Source organism: Bubalus bubalis, chromosome 17 (assembly GCF_019923935.1).
Source record: "Bubalus bubalis isolate 160015118507 breed Murrah chromosome 17, NDDB_SH_1, whole genome shotgun sequence".
NCBI lineage: Eukaryota > Metazoa > Chordata > Mammalia > Artiodactyla > Bovidae > Bubalus > Bubalus bubalis.
In genome coordinates, this window is record NC_059173.1 from 53282923 (window position 1) to 53299730 (window position 16808).

The window sequence follows — 16808 nt, forward strand, 5'->3', positions numbered from 1 at the left end:
CAACAGAGGATGATTAATCTCCCCAATCAGAAGTTGAAAATAAAGTGTGATACGGTAAATATTGCATTCTGACCAGAATTACACACAGCTATAAGAATGACAGACGTCACATGCCAATCAACATTTACAACTAACGTAACCTGTAACCTGCCTGTGGCCTCTTCGGCAGCACACAAGACAGCGTTGAAAGCCACAGTGCTTCCCCTCAGGTTGCCAAGATTGAGGGGTGAAATAAACAAGAGACGTTCACAGTAAAAGTGTGCGGGTCTCTAATGAAAGGGCGCACAAGATGCCTTGGAAACCTGTAAGAGGTTCATATAACTTGGACCCAAGGCGGATATGGGAGAACTCTTTAGAGGAGGTAACACCTGAACTCAGAGAAGGCAATGGCACCCCACTCCAGTACTCTTGCCTGGAAAATCTCATGGATGGAGTAGCCTGATAGGCTGCAGTTCATGGGGTCACTAAGAGTCGGACACCACTGAGCAACTTCACTTTCACTTCTCACTTTCATGCATTGGAGAAGGAAATGGCAACCCACTCCAGTGTTCTTGCCTGGAGAATCCCAGGGATGGGGGAGCCTGGTGGGCTGCTGTCTATGGGGTTGCATAGAGTCGGACACGACTGAAGTGACTTAGCAGCAGCAACACTTGAACTATTGAGATTAAGTAGGTGCTAGCCTCGTATGAATGAAGACATATTCATTTCTTCTGTTTCTTGAAACAAATTATCACAAGCTTGGTGGCTAAGAGAACTGAAATGTTCTCACTCACGGTTCTGAAGGCTGAAGTCAGTATCCCCAGGCAGACACTGGCAGGGCCGCGACTCCTTGGAGGCTCTCAGGAGAACAGTTCCTTGCTTCTTTCAGCTGCTGGGGAGCTGCTGGAATTCGCTGGCTTCTCCCCAGGCCACTTAAATCTCCGCCTCCGTCTTCACTGTGCCTTCTCCTCTGTGCGGGTCAAATCTCCCTCTACCTTCTTCGTAAACATATACAGCTGATAGTACTTAGAGCCCACGCAGGTAATCAAGGACTATCTTGCCATGTTAAGATCCTTAACTTCATCACATATCCAAAGATCCTTTACATTCGTTTTCCACAGAAGGTAACATTCACAGGTTCAAGGATGAGGACATGGATATCTTTCGGGGTCTACTTTTGACGTGCCACATAAAGGGTCAGAGAACGGCATTTCAGGAAGAATATGAGACACTTGCAAAGGCTTCGAAATTGCAAGAGAGCAAGAAGGATTTGGGGAGAAAAAAGGAATTTAATATGGCTCAGGTATTGTTTGCACTTGGCTCATAGAGAAGCAGCAAGCTGAGGGAGTAAGGAACGTCTGCATAGCAAGGGCTTTATAGCTTGTTCTACAATTTAAAGGAGCACTTCTCAAGACTGCCTGAACACTCCTGACAAGATCCTGGTATGTCAATGAACATTACAAACTGCTCTGGGGCAGTTTATAATGAAAGACAGGAAAATATAGACCTTGTTGTTGTTCAGTCACTAAGTCATGTCCCACTCCTTGCGATCCCATGGACTGCAGCACACGAGACTTTCCTGTGCTTCACTATCTCCCAGAGTTTGCTCAAAATCAAGTCCATTGAGTCAGTGATGTTATATAGACCTTAAAGAACTTGAAAAAGAAAGGGAACCATCACAAGGACTAGGGTTCCCATGCTCTAAGAAGCCAGGCAGGCCTCTTCTATAAGGAACCATGTACCCACCAGGTAACTGAGGCCTTTGGGGGAAACGTGGAGACATGAGTTAACTGCTAACCTCTGGCTGCTTCTATATGAGCCCGTCAGTCATTCCTCTCTAAAACATCTCAAGGTGGAATTTGTGGTTGGGATAAACTAGCTTATGTGAGCCTTTTCCATGGGGAATCCTGGTTCTCAAATAAGCTGGCGAAATCTGTCTCTCAGAAGCTCCTTCATCCTGTCCCGTGCATGCACTCACCAAAATTTTCCATTTTTCTAGTCAATGACCAGTGTCGAAAGAAGAGCCTCTCTACCCATCTCCTTTTCCCCTTAATAACTTTGGTTTTTTCAAGTGAGAGAAGAGAGAAATGGGTATTCAGAAAGAGTGGAGGGACGGAGGAAAATAGAGGAAGGAGAAGCAACTGACTAGACAGAAGCAAGTTAGTAAGTTCACTAAGTATTTACCAAGCACCCCCTATGTAAGCACTATTCTAGGTGTGCAGAAAATAGCAGGAAACAAGACATAAGGAACTTACATTGCAGAAGCTGTGCAAAGCCATTCTGGAGCGCCTACTCCATGCTTGCTGCTGCTGCTGCTAAGTCACTTGGGTCGTGTCCGACTCTGTGTGACCCCATAGACGGCAACCCACCAGGCTCCCCCGTCCCTGGGATTCTCCAGACAAGAACACTGGAGTGGGTTGCCATTTCCTTCTCCAGTGCATGAAAGTGAAACGCCATGCTTAGCACTGCACTAAGCTCCATGCATTCCCTCCTTAAAGAAAGTGAAAGTCACTCAGTCGTGTCCGACTCTTTGCAAGCCCATGGACTATATACAGTGTATGGAATTCTCCAGGCCAGAATACTGGAGTGGGTAGCCTTTCCCTTCTCCAGAGTATCTTCCCAACACAGGGATCAAACCCATGTCTCCCACATTGCAGGCAGATTCTTTACCAACTGAGCCACAAGGGAAGCCCATTCTCTTCTTAAGCCCCAAAGAAATAGGGATGAAACAAGAGTTTGAAGGCAGAGCTAGGACTGCCCTCAAAACAGAGATAGAGGTATAGAACAGTCTTATGGACTCTGTGAGAGAGGGAGAGGGTGGGAAGATTTGGGAGAATGGCATTGAAACATGTAAAATATCATTTATGAAACGAGTTGCCAGTCCAGGTTCGATGCACGATACTGGATGCTTGGGGCTGGTGCACTGGGACGACCCAGAGGGATGGAATGGGGAGGGAGGAGGGAGGAGGGTTCAGGATGGGGAACACATGTATACCTGTGGCGGATTCATTTTGATATTTGGCAAAACTAATACAATTATGTAAAGTTTAAAAATAAAATTTAAAAAAAAAAACAGAGATAGAGGTAGAAACAGAGACAGTTTATGCAAAATTGTCTGGTTTCCTTACCTATAGAACCCAATTTTCTGTAACTTATTCATCTCAGACTTCACTCTGGAATCAGATGGTTTTCCAGAAACCACAGCCAAGTCAAGCAAAAGAGTTCCAAGGATAAATAAAGGAAAGTTCCTAAGTTTGACCAGCACTCTGGGCCATGTTAAAGTGAGGCAGCTTTGGCTGGATACTCTGGTTATTTATAGAGCAAGTGAACACTAAAGCATGCTGCACTTGCAGATGGCTGGGCCAGATGATCTGTCACGATCCCTTCCAACTCCATTTATTTTGTGATTTTTTATTTTTGCCCTAGTACCTATCACAAGGACTAACAAGCGAACCATTATTAAGTGAGGAGAAAAGAGGCCAGACAAAAGATTTAGAAAGGATTTTATATCATAAAATCAATTAAAATAATATAAAGGGGAGAACTGCGTTTCTTATTTGAGAAAACCTCATCAGCAAGGATACCTTCCAGTCCTTGTGCCGAAGGTGATTTCCTGTAATCGAAATGCCTGAGGCCATCAGATGAGCCCACTCATTTAATAGACAAGGCTACCTTGACCCAGAGAAGGGACATGGCAGGCCCAGGTCTTCTGAACCCTTGTCCAAAGGTCTTTTAGCCAAATCACAGTTCAAATTATTTTAATACAGACTTCCATCTCAATTAAGGAACTTCTGACTCATTCTGGACCCAGTAAAAGTCAAAATAGATACATCTGATATGCTAATGTGCATGATTTGTGATTACAATATAATTTCACATATACATTTATATAAAATTTAATGATTATACATAGAGACAAGTTCTCTAATTCAGAAGCTATACTGAGAAACTATTTAACTCTTTTATAAGAAGAACATAACACTAGAGTAAATTATAGCCTCAGTGGTACATTATGTTATGTCTTATTAAAATAATTTCCGAGGAGATCTACTGTAAATCTGAAATTTGGCTCACATCTGAGTTCCCCCTGGGATTGTAAAGGATAATCTGACAATGAAATATCCTAGCTAGAAACTTATATTCATCTGCATAAACCTAAGAAAAATATTTTATCTGGGGTACTACAGGACTTGTGTTTTTTTTCCTAGACTCCTTTGTTTTTAATAAGAATATGAGATTTTCCAGTCAAGAAATATTTCTATGGGTGTCAAGAATAGGAGGCAAACAGCAAGATGTTTTAACCTAGGTCTCAACTGAAGCGACTTAGCCGCAGCAGTGGCAGTAGAGTGAAGAAATCACAAACATGCCTGTTTGGAAATCTAGTCCATCAATGGTTGGTTGTGTTCTATAACAGTAAATAACTTAAACAACTCTTTCCATTTCTACATGACCGACTCAATCCAATGGCTGATTGAGATTTGAATAGATTAACTTCTTCCTGCTGTTAAGCAAAACAGTTTTCCAATCATTCTATTAAAAATATCAAACATCTTTCAGAACATGACTAGAGATTTTTTTTTTCCATCTTTCCAGTAGACACTGTCAAATGAAAAAACTAAAATTTAGTAATGAAGTTGATGTCCTTTATTCTAGGAAAAACAATCCATGGATTAGGGAAGTACAGGGCCTCCCAAGCAGAGGAGCCCTCTTCCCTGGGGATTTTGGACAACAGTGAGTTTTACAGAGTGTTGGAAGCAGCAGGGCAGAAAGAGGGCTTGATTGGCTAGGGCTGCATATCTGACCTTACTTAGAAAGATCAAGGAATTACACATAAAGTCCAGAGTTGGCTTGGCATTTAGAGATTGGTTGATTGGAAATACTGGTTTATGGTCAAGCAGAGCATTTACAGGAAAATGAATGTTCCGTTTGCTGACATGGCACCCTAGGCAGGAGTGACTCCATTTTGGGCCTAAAAATTTACTTTAATGCCTCTTATTCTGACAACCTGTATCAGCCATGGTCCCACCTCAATGCAAAAAGCAGTAAGAAGCCAGGCAAATCTATCATTACCTATACAGGAAGCATCAGTCTTTATTTACGAGGAAAATCAATGCTCACAAAAGCCTCTTTGAGATAGCTTTAGGAGAGAAGTATGCATTATTACCATGATAAAATAACTTTGTATTGAGTAGCTAGTAAAGAAATTAACATTTATGGAGTACTTACAATTAGCTAAGTACTTGAATTACTTATCTCATTTTGTCCTCACAAAAATCCTTTAAGGTGCCCATTTGGCAGAAAAAGAGGGAATAAACCCATAATGGTTAATAGCCCCAAGCCACAGAAAGTAAAACTGTGGACAGAGAAACCCAGTTCTTTCCTCTCCCTCGGGTTTCTGGCCCTTCATCACCTGGAGATTTTTCTCATCAAATAAAGTGAAAGGAGCATTGGGATCAACTTCCCAGAATATAAGAGATGGCCTTCTCTTTTCATTCAAGAAAAGGAATTGCAGATGAAAAAAGACTGAAATTCCTTTTGTAGTAATTATGTGTTCGTTGTAACAGTATTTACCCAAGAGTCTCAAGGATTCTGTAGTCATGAATTGACAACAATCATTAAGGAAAATCCCTGATGATTGCTTTTGCCTCAGATTCTGCAGCCCTTGCCAAGTAAAACCTTTTGTCATCTGAGAACACCGATATTTGTTGCTGGTTCTCTGGAGGGCATAAGAGTTAAACAGAGGTGTGTATGTTCTCTAAATGGATTTCACTCAACAAGAACTGAACACCTAACAAGACAACAAGAACTTGTGATTTATGAGAGTTTCTAACTGATGGGAAGTCTGCTAACATCCACAAAGGCTCTCAAACGGAGGAAACCATACAGTATCTGTCACAGGGTTACACGTACTATTTTAAGCTCTTATGATGAGGAAGATTTTCTGCCAAATATGGTATGTGTCCAAGAGGGACAAAAATCTGTTAGACTCTTTGGTTGCTTTTAAAAAAAAATCCTATTTAGCATCATTTTAAAATAAATTATGACCCGAAAGAGTACCATCTTAGAAATCACAGTGTCCATGTAAATGTATTCAAATTTTAGGAAAGTTTTGTTATAAATCACAACAGACCTAGATTGTGTGTGTGTGATTCCTTATACAAGGAAGACACTCCTCTTCTCTCCAATATTCAATAACTGGGTCTATTAAATAAATTGACAATATGCAGATTAACAGGAAAAAAGGTATACGGATTCATTCATTTTTAATACTACATCACAGGAAAACAATAAACATCCCCCAAAAGTGGTGAGATTGGAGAGTTTATATTCTGACTTAATGGGGGAAGGGGAGTGGAGGTGTAGGCCACAGAATAAGTGGTTTTTAGGAAAGATGAATGAGCCCTTACTAGAATAGATGCGAGGTATGATAGTTTGTGACAAAGTTTGTCAGTTTGTGACAAAGAAGTCAAAGTGGTGAGACTTCCAGTCTCTCCTGCAATAAAAGTCAATCTTTCCTAGTTGTTGAAACTCAGGGGGAGGGTATTGATGACAATTTACTTCCTTTGGGAGGATCTGTCCTCAGGCAGGTAAGGGGAGTTCAGAGGAAACCTCTGCCTGCATCTGCTGTTTTCCAAGTGCCTTCAGCTCAAAATAATCCTATGTCAAAGATTTTAGCACCCTTTATTTTATATCATTATTTTTCTGGATTATGCAATGTCAAGTTGATTAAAGATGCAAACTATGCTGCCCCAAAATATCCTTCTCTGTATGGTTCCAGGTTAAAGTGGACCAAAATAAAGGAACTTGTACCAAAACTCGGAATGTGGATATAAAAGAGTAAGCACAGTCAGACATGGTCATGTCAGAGACAAGTTCTGCCCTCTGGAGCCTCTGCTCTGCACTGAGTTCTTCTTCCTGGCTGCTGGCTTCCATGCAATGGCCCCAGGTCCACAACCAGACACAGAACTGTGGGCCCCCAGGGGCAGCATCTTCCCCAAGGCCTCTGCACAACTCTCCCAATGCAAGAGCTGGATGTGGAAGCTCTAGCTTGTCCACCCATGCAGGACTCCCAGCAAACTGAGGGCTCTTCCCTGATCTGACTCCCATTTCTAGAACTTCACCTCCCCAACTCATCTCACAGCTGCATAGGGACTCATTCTTATAATTTATCCTTTCTTCCAGAATGCACAGAGTGACTCTGCTTTCTCAAATGAATTCTAACTGCTAGACCACACATATATACAAACACACACATTATATATTTCATAATTATTTACTAAATTATTTATATATAATATAGTTCTTATATAGGTTACTGTTCAATACCCAGTACAGTATCTGATACAAAACATGTGTTCAATACTGGTCAGATTCAAAATTAGTGGAGAATTAATTTTTAGATCACTTACAAATACTCTTCTACCGAAGGGAAATCAATGCTCAGTAGCTCTTGAAAATTACACCAAACATCAAAGAGCTATTAAGTTTAATTTTGAAATGTAAAACTAAATAGAATATGCTTTTTAAAAGTAATATTCAGAGACAAGTTTCCAGACCTGATCAACTTTATTGCTTTTCTGCAATATCATGTCAACTCTTATTCCTTTCTTTAAAAGGAGGAAATCTCAAGCATATAATTTTGAAGTGACTACCCACCACAACCCTATTTCTGTGTTATGTATCTGGGGTTGTTATGTTGCCTTCTGATGTTTATCCCTTGAAAATAGGCTAGGACACTCATGGCTAGAGAAAGTCTGCCCGGGAAAGGAAAATTGTCTTCAAAAAAGGAAACTAAGCCAGATGAGACTGACTCGTGGAGCCTGGAAAATGAAGAAGTCTTGTGCTTCTTCTGCTGGGCCTGGATTTTGAGGAGAGTGGATATGTATGTAGTCAAGGGTAAGTAAAGCTGCTCCCATCACCTGGAAGAAGACCAGGAGCTAAGAAAGGTCTGTATAATAGAATATAGGACATTGAGCAAGACATGCATTATAATTAAGATTATCCAATTTATACCACCCTGTCCTGATGAACCCTGAAGGATTACCAGGAAAAGAGGGACTGTGTCTATTTTGCTCACCAACAAACCTCTAACCACAGCACAATGCAAAAGCTATGGGTTTTCCAAAAGTCATATACAGATATGAGAGTTGAACCATAAAGAAGGCTGAGTGCTGAAGAACTTTTGCTTTCAAACTGTGGTGCTGAAGACTTTTGAGAGTTCCTTGGACAGCAAGGAGATCAAACCAGTCAATCCTAAAGGAAATCAACCCTGAATACTCATTGGAGGGACTGGTGCTGAAGCTGAAGCTCCAATATTTTGGCCACCTGATGCAAAGAGCTGACTCACTGGAAAAGACCCTGATGCTGAGAAAGACTGAGGGCAGGAGGAGAAGGGGACGACAGAGGATAAAATGGTTGGATGCATCACTGGCTCAATGGACATTAATTTGAGCAAACTCCGGGTGATAGTGAAGGACAGGGAAGCCTGGTGTGCTGCAATCCATGGGGTTGCAAAAGGTCGGACACGACTGAGCAACTGAACAAGAAGCACAATGCCTAACATACAGGAAGCATCCATACACGTTTGTTAAATGACGAGTGACTGAATATTTTCTAATGTCATCACAAAAGTCTTATTTAAATAGGACAACCCGGTCTAGCTGTGCTATGGAGACAAAGAAAAGGGGGCTGAATCTACACCTGGCCTAGAAAGGGAGTAACATACGCTGCACACCCCAGCGCTGAGCCAGTGAGGGTGGGCAGCACTGCAGCCATGAGCATTATTTTTAAAAAGTGGGTTCATGAAGAAAAGGAAAAGATACTCTAGTCCAGTCATTTCTTCCCATCAGGAGCTTCTCCCATTCTCTTTCTCTGGTCAGTTTTAAAGATTCTGTTTTTTCTACTGTGAAAAGAAAATCAAAACGGAGTTGATATTGCTAAGAGATCTATCTTAAATGGAGCATGGAGGCCACTGAGGAAGCATGACTTATGCACATCTCAGCCTGCCTGGAATCTGACCTTTCAACTACTTATTGTCTGGCTCAAGATACTTATCAGACACTTAGCCTGAAGCGACTAGTGATTCCTTAAGGACAGATGTTCCCCAACTTGCCTAGAGTCAATCACATTTCTTGCCAGGAAACTTTAACAACCTTGTTGCTTTTTGTCTTTTTAAGCTCCTGACTCTCTTCCATAGGACACTCTGGGTTTTATCTAATCTTTGTCTCTTGAATTGAAATTAAGACACCAAATAAAGCTCTCTGTTCTTTGCAACCTCAATATTGACTGTTGTTTGACACAGTATAGAAAAGTGATGGGGAACACATGTATACCTGTGGCGGATTCATTTTGATATTTGGCAAAACTAATACAGTTATGTAAAGTTTAAAAATAAAATAAAATTAAAAAAAAAAAAAGAATCTACTGTAACAGGGTATTGAAAAATTACTTGTATTTTGCTGTTATCTGCTACAGACTCATCAGAACTAAATGAAATGTATCTCTCTCCTCCCCAGGAGAATAGTCAGTCATGTAATTTTTCCTCCCAAATCAAATATTTGGGTTTTCCTTGACCTCAGGGGAAAGGAGGATGCTTTTCCAGTGTGAAGGTTGAAAAGGAGATAAAAGTCAGGTCTTTAGCTTTGTATAAATCCCTCAGTAGGCATTTTGGTTTCCAGTGTCCACTCAAGAGTGAGTTCTCAAACTGGTGGCCCAAGACATTCTTTCTTTCAGTTTGGTGGCCCAAGACATTCTTTCTTTCAGTTTGGTTCGTCTGATGTGTATTCAGTGTTTAAAAGTTTGTAAATTAGTTGCAGTGGAGAGAAACAATAGAGCTCAAAGTTCTTAGCAATGACCTGACCAGCACTTGATAGGCCCAACTTTCCAGGGGACCAAGGCCTCCTTTATTCAGGAGGGCAAATCAACCTCTTATGACTTTCTCATGTGACAGATGGCATTTCCAAATTCCCCGCATAGCTTGTATTTACTCCACACTGCTCGGTGCCTGAGCTCAGAACTCTTTTCCCTACACCCAGATGGCTTTTCACATTTGCATTATTAGAAGCAGAAGATGTGCGCGATTCTTCCAAAGGAAGTTGCATGTCCAGCAGCCTTCCCTGACCTAGCACACTCCCCTGTGGGGTGATGAAGGGACAGAGGACTACATTCCTATTCTTGACCCTCAGCTTTGTAAACTTCCCCTCAAAAAATATAATTTCTTAATCCTCTCCAACTGACACTGTAATACTTGTCTTTATAACTTGCCATAGTTCCCCATTGTCAGTATTTAAAAAATGAGAGGTTTTACATGTAAATCTGAATTACCAGTGTGTCTTAAAAGAGCCTATATTCCCAAATGGCAGCAAACAACTAAAGCAAAGAAGCCAGTGCCCCAGTATTTCTTGAATTCAAGCTTAAGCTGTCATTTAACATCATGTTTGCCCTGTGATTTACCTGATTGTAAAGTGAAAGAAATGTGGAAGATTTCTTCAACTCAGAGCTCCACCCTATACTTACCCCTGAAACACTAATTTATACTGCTCTGGCCTCTGTAGGAATGTGTTACATGCTGATCTAAGTTCACTAAGAGATTCAGCCAGATTGTCAAAAGGGGGAAATGAAGGAGACTGTGTGTTTTGAGTGCAGGTGAAGGGACCAACACGAGGAACTGGAAATAGAAGAAGCCAGATAGTTTCCAAGAGGAGGACCTATGAACTGTGAAAAGGAACACTCAACAGATATTGCAGCTGGATTGCCCTAAGTAGAAATCCCAGTGAGACAGTGGAAGACCAGCCTTCCATGAGGCATTACGTGCAGCCCGGAGTGACGGCGAAAAGACATCTTGTCCGGACTACAGAAGTTGCTCTACATGTAACCCAAAATAAGTGTTGATTAAAAATATTGGGTTCCTCACCCTTAGTGGTGAGGCTTAAATGACATTAATATTTAGTCATGACTCAGGAGAATATAGACTGGAAAAGGCTGTATCGTTGTTCCAGATAACTCCCATTTGCTCTCCAAAGCTACGCTCCTCTCTCCTCCATCTCGGTCTCTGCTCCCAGGCAGCTAACTTGCAGATAACATCAAAATACTCTGGCTTCCAGTTGAGTTCAGTGAATGGGAAGTTCCAGTGGTTCTGTGAAGAAGAGTAGAGGCTCCCTCCCAGCAAGGTGTATTGAAGCTGGCTATGCCCCCTGCAAAGGATGCTGCTCTTCCCTAGGAGGCTAAAGCTACAGCACTCTCTCTCAGTGCCACAGACCTGAGGGTGGCAACACCCCCACTTCTGCCAGGCCAGGTTACTAACCATCCCTGTGCTTCCCTGATACTGTGCCATTTTAAGTAGAGCCTTTGAGAATACACTTTTATTCAATTAACCTGTTTCAAGTATGTCATCTATTTCCTGCTGGGACTCTGACTGATACAACATCACTGTAATAGAACAGTTCACATCTGTCACACTGAGAAGAGCAACATAACAGCCACAGGAGTAGCAGTGATAGGATCAGAACCCAACTATTGAATGCAATTGCTCCAGGTCCAGAACAAAAACAGCTTCACCTGAGATCACAGGGCTGGTTATATAACCAGAAACACAAAACACACTTGCTTACAGTGGGGAAAAAAATTCCACAAGTTATACTGGAATCCAAGCTGCCCCCCCCCCATTATATTTAAATTCGGCACTCAAAACACAGTATTCTATTCAATAAAAGCCTAAAGTAGTAATTGCCAACTGAGGGAGAAAGTAAGAGAGGGAAACAGAAAAGATGACATTTTAAAAAAGAAAGAAAAAATTCAGAACTACAGAGAAGAGATGCAAAGAATATAACAGAATCTGTGCTAATTGGATGGGGTCAGAGATTCTGTATGTGCCTAGTGAAAGGCTTCTTACACAGTAGTCATACACTGAAGGTGAAACATGAGCTTTGAGGTACAGCCTTGTGAGCTCACAGACCTCCCATTCCACCAGATTCTGCACCCTTTGAAACCCTTGAGCAGGTCATGCTGAGTATAGGCTACAAGTCAGGGTCCAAACAGTGTCTTCCAATATACACCTGAAGGAGGGGAGCAAGAAATGAGATATCTTCCTAGTTATGACTTGAAACATTTGATAGGGGTATAAGAACTTTCCTAGATTTATGCTCAAAGATCATGTCTATGGCATAAGAAGAGCCGAACCCAGGCTTCCAGCTGGATATCTGATCTCTTTTCTCAGTGCAGTGCTTCCAAGCTGTGGCTCTATAGCAGTTCTTGTTCTATCACACAGAGGGCAGCAGAGGACTAAGGTCAGGTCAGCTATCGTAACAGAAATGTTCATCAATGGTAGGGGGGCACTGTGAAAGTTAAAGCTGTAATTGTATGAGGAGCTTGCTTTGTGTGAAGGTCTGGGAAATAGCTGGTGTAAGATGGAGTCACATGGAGCTCAAAAGCCTGACTGCCCTGAAAGTAGAAAGTTACTGCACTAGTTAGGGCATCTTCATGACCACTGGCCGGAAGCAGGTGTACAGGGATAATGTGTGGGCTGGGAACTGGGGCATCTTCCACAGGACCTTCCAAAATTTAGACAGGGTCTGCAGTCACAGTTCACAGATGAGATATTCAGAGGGACTGTGGAGTCAACTTTCCTCTCTGGCCCAGGCCTTGGGGTCCAAACTTCACACAGAATTTACAAGATTTTTCGAGAATTTAAGTGTATTCAACTGAATATGGATCACAGATATCACATTTGTGCAGGGGTTAAAAGATAAAAGAATCTAATTTTTATGCTGCCTAAGATAAAACAAAGATCATGGCATCTGGTCCCATCACTTCATGGGAAATAGATGGGGAAACAGTGGAAACAGTGTCAGACTTTATTTTTTGGGCTCCAAAATCATTACAGATGCTGACTGCAGCCATGAAATTAAAAGACGCTTACTCCTTGGAAGAAAAAAGCAGAGACATTACTTTGCCAACAAAAGTCCGTCTAGTCAAGGCTATGGTTTCTCCTGTGGTCATGTATGGATGTGAGAGTTGGACTGTGAAGAAAGCTGAGCGCCGAAGAATTGATGCTTTTGAACTGTGGTGTTGGAGAAGACTCTTGAGAGTCCCTTGGACTGCAAGGAGATCCAACCAGTCCATTCTGAAGGAGATCAGCCCTGGGTGTTCTTTGGAAGGAATGATGCTAAAGCTGAAACTCCAGTACTTTGGCCACCTCATGCGAAGAGTTGACTCATTGGAAAAGACTCTGATGCTGGGAGGGATTAGGGGCAAGAGGAAAAAGGGACAACAGAGGATGAGATGGCTGGATGGCATCACTGACTCGATAGACATGAGTCTGGGTGAATTCTGGGAGATGGTGATGGACAGGGAGGCCTGGCATGTTGCGATTCATGGGGTCGCAGAGACTCGGACACGACTGAGCGACTGAACTGAACTGAAGATAAAGCCTCCGGGAATTGGTTCAGGGGCTAGGATTGACTCAGGAACTGATTTCTTACTTGGAAGAAGCATTTATCCATCACTGGTTGAGCCTTGCCCTGGGAAACACTAACTCTCCAACATTCCCACTTCACAGCTCCCTTCTGTGTCCCACAAAGGCTGTGTCACTGAAGAAGTCCCAGGGCCAAAAGTCAAAGTCACAGGAGGCATGCTTGAGCCAAGATCCCATCAGCACAATGGGAGTCAAAACCTGCACAGACCACAGTCAGCTCCTCTGCTATAGTTGAAACCAGAAGTGACTCCAAAAGGATGAGAGGCAAAGTATAAGGGGTGTCTGCCATGCAAAGGATCTTGGGAAACTGAATTCATAATTGGGACTGTGCTTAATGAATATGGAATTAGAACCGAAAGACTCAAATGCTCTTGTGGTGTATTTGGTCCAAGCTGCAATAGATCTTGAAGAATTAGACTTGTTTCTATTTATACAATGTTCAGACAAAACTAACACATGATATATCAGAAAAAATACTGAAAGACTTTGAACAGGCAAAAAAATTACTGGGGATCTTTTCAATGACATAATGGGAGTTGCCCAAACCAACCTCCTGGGTTATCTGATTCTACTGGTCTGTGCCTTTCATTGTCCTAGATCTACTATATAGCTCTTTAAGTTGTAGACAATGGATAGTAATACAATTTATTACTTGTCTATACATACACAAATGAATTTTGTCAGGTAAAGAGTAATTGACTACTGCCCTGTAGATACTGGCTGATTTTGCATCTATAAGCTAATTCATTTCAACATCCCTAATTGGCTATACGTGTGTCTGTCCTTTGGATTCCCTTTGAACTGTTTTGGATTTTGCTTTTTGTTGTCATTGTTCTATATTTTACCAGTTTCCTCATTAATTAATGAGTCAAAAAATTGCTGACCCATATGCATATTTGTATGAGAGTCATGATTTTACTTCTGTTTATGGATTCATGTTTAATAAGGATAAGAAGTCATGATAGTAGGAGTAGGTAATAACTGAACGGTACCTGTAGGTAATAACTGAAGGGTACCTAAGGCAAATGGGACTCTTGGCATCCAGGGGGCTGCTGAAGTGGTAGTATGTTCTTTTTCCAGGTATGAGCGCTGATTATACAGATAAGCCCCTTGAGCTGCAGACTAAGGCTCTGTGATTTTGACTATATGTTGTACTTGAATGAAAAGCCCATTTTTTTATGTAAAAATACATAAATGTTAAGCAAAAAGTATGCAGTGAAATATTTCTCCCCAGCTAACCACTTCCCACCTTACATCAGCCACTGTTACTAGGATGTATTTCTTTTTTTAATGTATCATTCCAGACAGGTTTTTCTTTCAAGTATATACAAGTAAATAGGGATACAGATCCTTATTTCCCCACCACTTTTTTTTGCACAAAAGATAGCACCAAAGATACGATATACACACTGTCCTGTGCCTTTTACTTTTCACTTGACAATGAATCTTGGAGATCTCTGCTTATCAGTACATACAGCGTCGCCATCCTTTATTTTGGCTCCATTGTATTTCATTAAATGGATGTGCTACACTTTATTTCACCAGCCCTCTCTATTGATGGGCATTTGGGTTGTTTCTAATCTTTCACTTCATAGAAATATATCAAGCTCTTAGATAATAAGAAGAAAAAGACAGGAAGGCAGAAAGGAAACAAGCATGGAAATCTGAGTGGGAGAGGTGGTCAGTGGCACAAAGGCTGTGAGCCTTTGTCGGGGTGGGAATGTCTAAGATGTGGGCTGGGGGACTGTGACATTGCAAATCAACTGTTTTCTTGAGAATTTTGCCCTCCACCAGCTTTGACATTTTTCTTTAAAAGGTTACTTATTTTAACAAACGAAAGTCAACAAGCATGGCCTTTTCTCTAGTGAAGCAGGACAGTATGCATACATGGGACATACAGCGGTCTGCTTAACAATAATTCAAATACTGGGGTCTCCTAAAACTCTGAAAATGACAAGAGGAGCTGATTCCAAACTGCTAGTATTTTATTCCAGGAATAAAATGCCAACAACTTAACCACCTCCCATAGAGCAAAGTGAACCAGGTTGCTTGGCAGGCCACCAGAGGCTGGGACTCCCAGAGCCACTGCCGGGCAGAATGACAAACCCAATTTGTAATTCTCCTTTTAGTTTCTATCCCTCCAGGATTAAACTGCCCAGCTACTTCTTGCTAACCGAAATTTATTATATCAAGAAGCGCCATGTTCTTTCAGTTCTAGAGAAACCCAGTGTGAACTGGGAAATACAAAACAATTGTTCTCATTTGCACAACTGTGTGGGAAAGAAAATAAGATTATGGGCATCGAGGGAAAACTTAAAATTTTCCCCAGGCAAGAAGAATTGACTTCCTGTGCTCCAGGATGAAGGCTGTGGAGAATTTACTGCCTGACCTAGCTGAACAAAAATAAGGAGCCTCATAAAGCTAGGCAGTTTACACACATACACACAGGCACACAACCAAAAATTCTCTGGGATGTGGTTTTTGCAAATGTGTTAATTCATAATGAAAAAGTAATTGGGATCATTCTAGTGGCCCTTTCTTCCTTTTAGACTGCCTCAGTGGCAGACCTCTGTCACATCAATTTTGGGTGTTAATATATCAGTTTCAGTGATTTTATTGTCTTAAAAATAACTTGGCTACTGCAGAGTCTGCCTCGGGGAGCTTGGTCTCCAAGGAGGGAGCTATCTAACAGCCAGTCCGTTCTGATCTCCCAGTTATTGACATGCAGAAAAAGAAACATTCACTTTTAATAATAGGGCTCTCTTTCATGCAAAGATAGTAGAGGATTTCTGAGAATAAATAATTCATGCTCCTCCAAGCTCCCTGAGAATAAATTTGTTCCTTTTCTGTTTTGTTTCTCTTCAAGATATGACATCTTAGGAAGAAGGGGCTAGGGGAAAGAAAGTACTTTCTGCTTCTGTGGATATAACACACTGAGTGTTTCATTCCCTAGTGCAACAAGACCTCAAGATCAACAGACAAGAGCTGAAAACCTTTTCCCACTAGACAGACACAGTGCCATCTAAGTGTTCTCTCAAAAGATAGCATTTCATAAACAGTCTCAACAAAGAGATGTCACTTTTCCCTTTACTATGCAGGCACTACATCACTTTTTTAAAAATGACCATAGCTAAATCCAGCATGAAATTAATTACATTTTGTTGATCACATGACTCTCTGATAATAACTCCTGCTGCATTTTGAAAGAGATCTATATTCTTTGTGTATTTGATTTCATTTTCATTAAAAGAGAAAAATAGATTGTAGTTTTCCAGTATACTGTCGTGTGTGTGTGTGCGTGTGCGCGCACAACTCAGTCATGTCCAACTCTCTGTGACCCCAAGGACTGTAACCCACC

The 16808-nt window shown here is 41.5% G+C and overlaps 2 long non-coding RNA genes across 2 annotated transcripts in view; both read right to left on the reverse strand.

Moving 5' to 3' along the window:
- LOC123329982 overlaps positions 1-1531 on the reverse strand; it is a 73528-nt gene extending 71997 nt beyond the window's left edge. Inside the window, exon 1 of the long non-coding RNA XR_006545642.2 lies at positions 774-1531. This is a non-coding gene — a long non-coding RNA (uncharacterized LOC123329982). The remainder of the gene's footprint in view (positions 1-773) is intronic.
- Positions 1-16808, reverse strand: part of LOC123329981 — a 203552-nt gene that overhangs the window by 84749 nt on the left and 101995 nt on the right. The gene's annotated exons all lie outside the window — the stretch shown is intronic.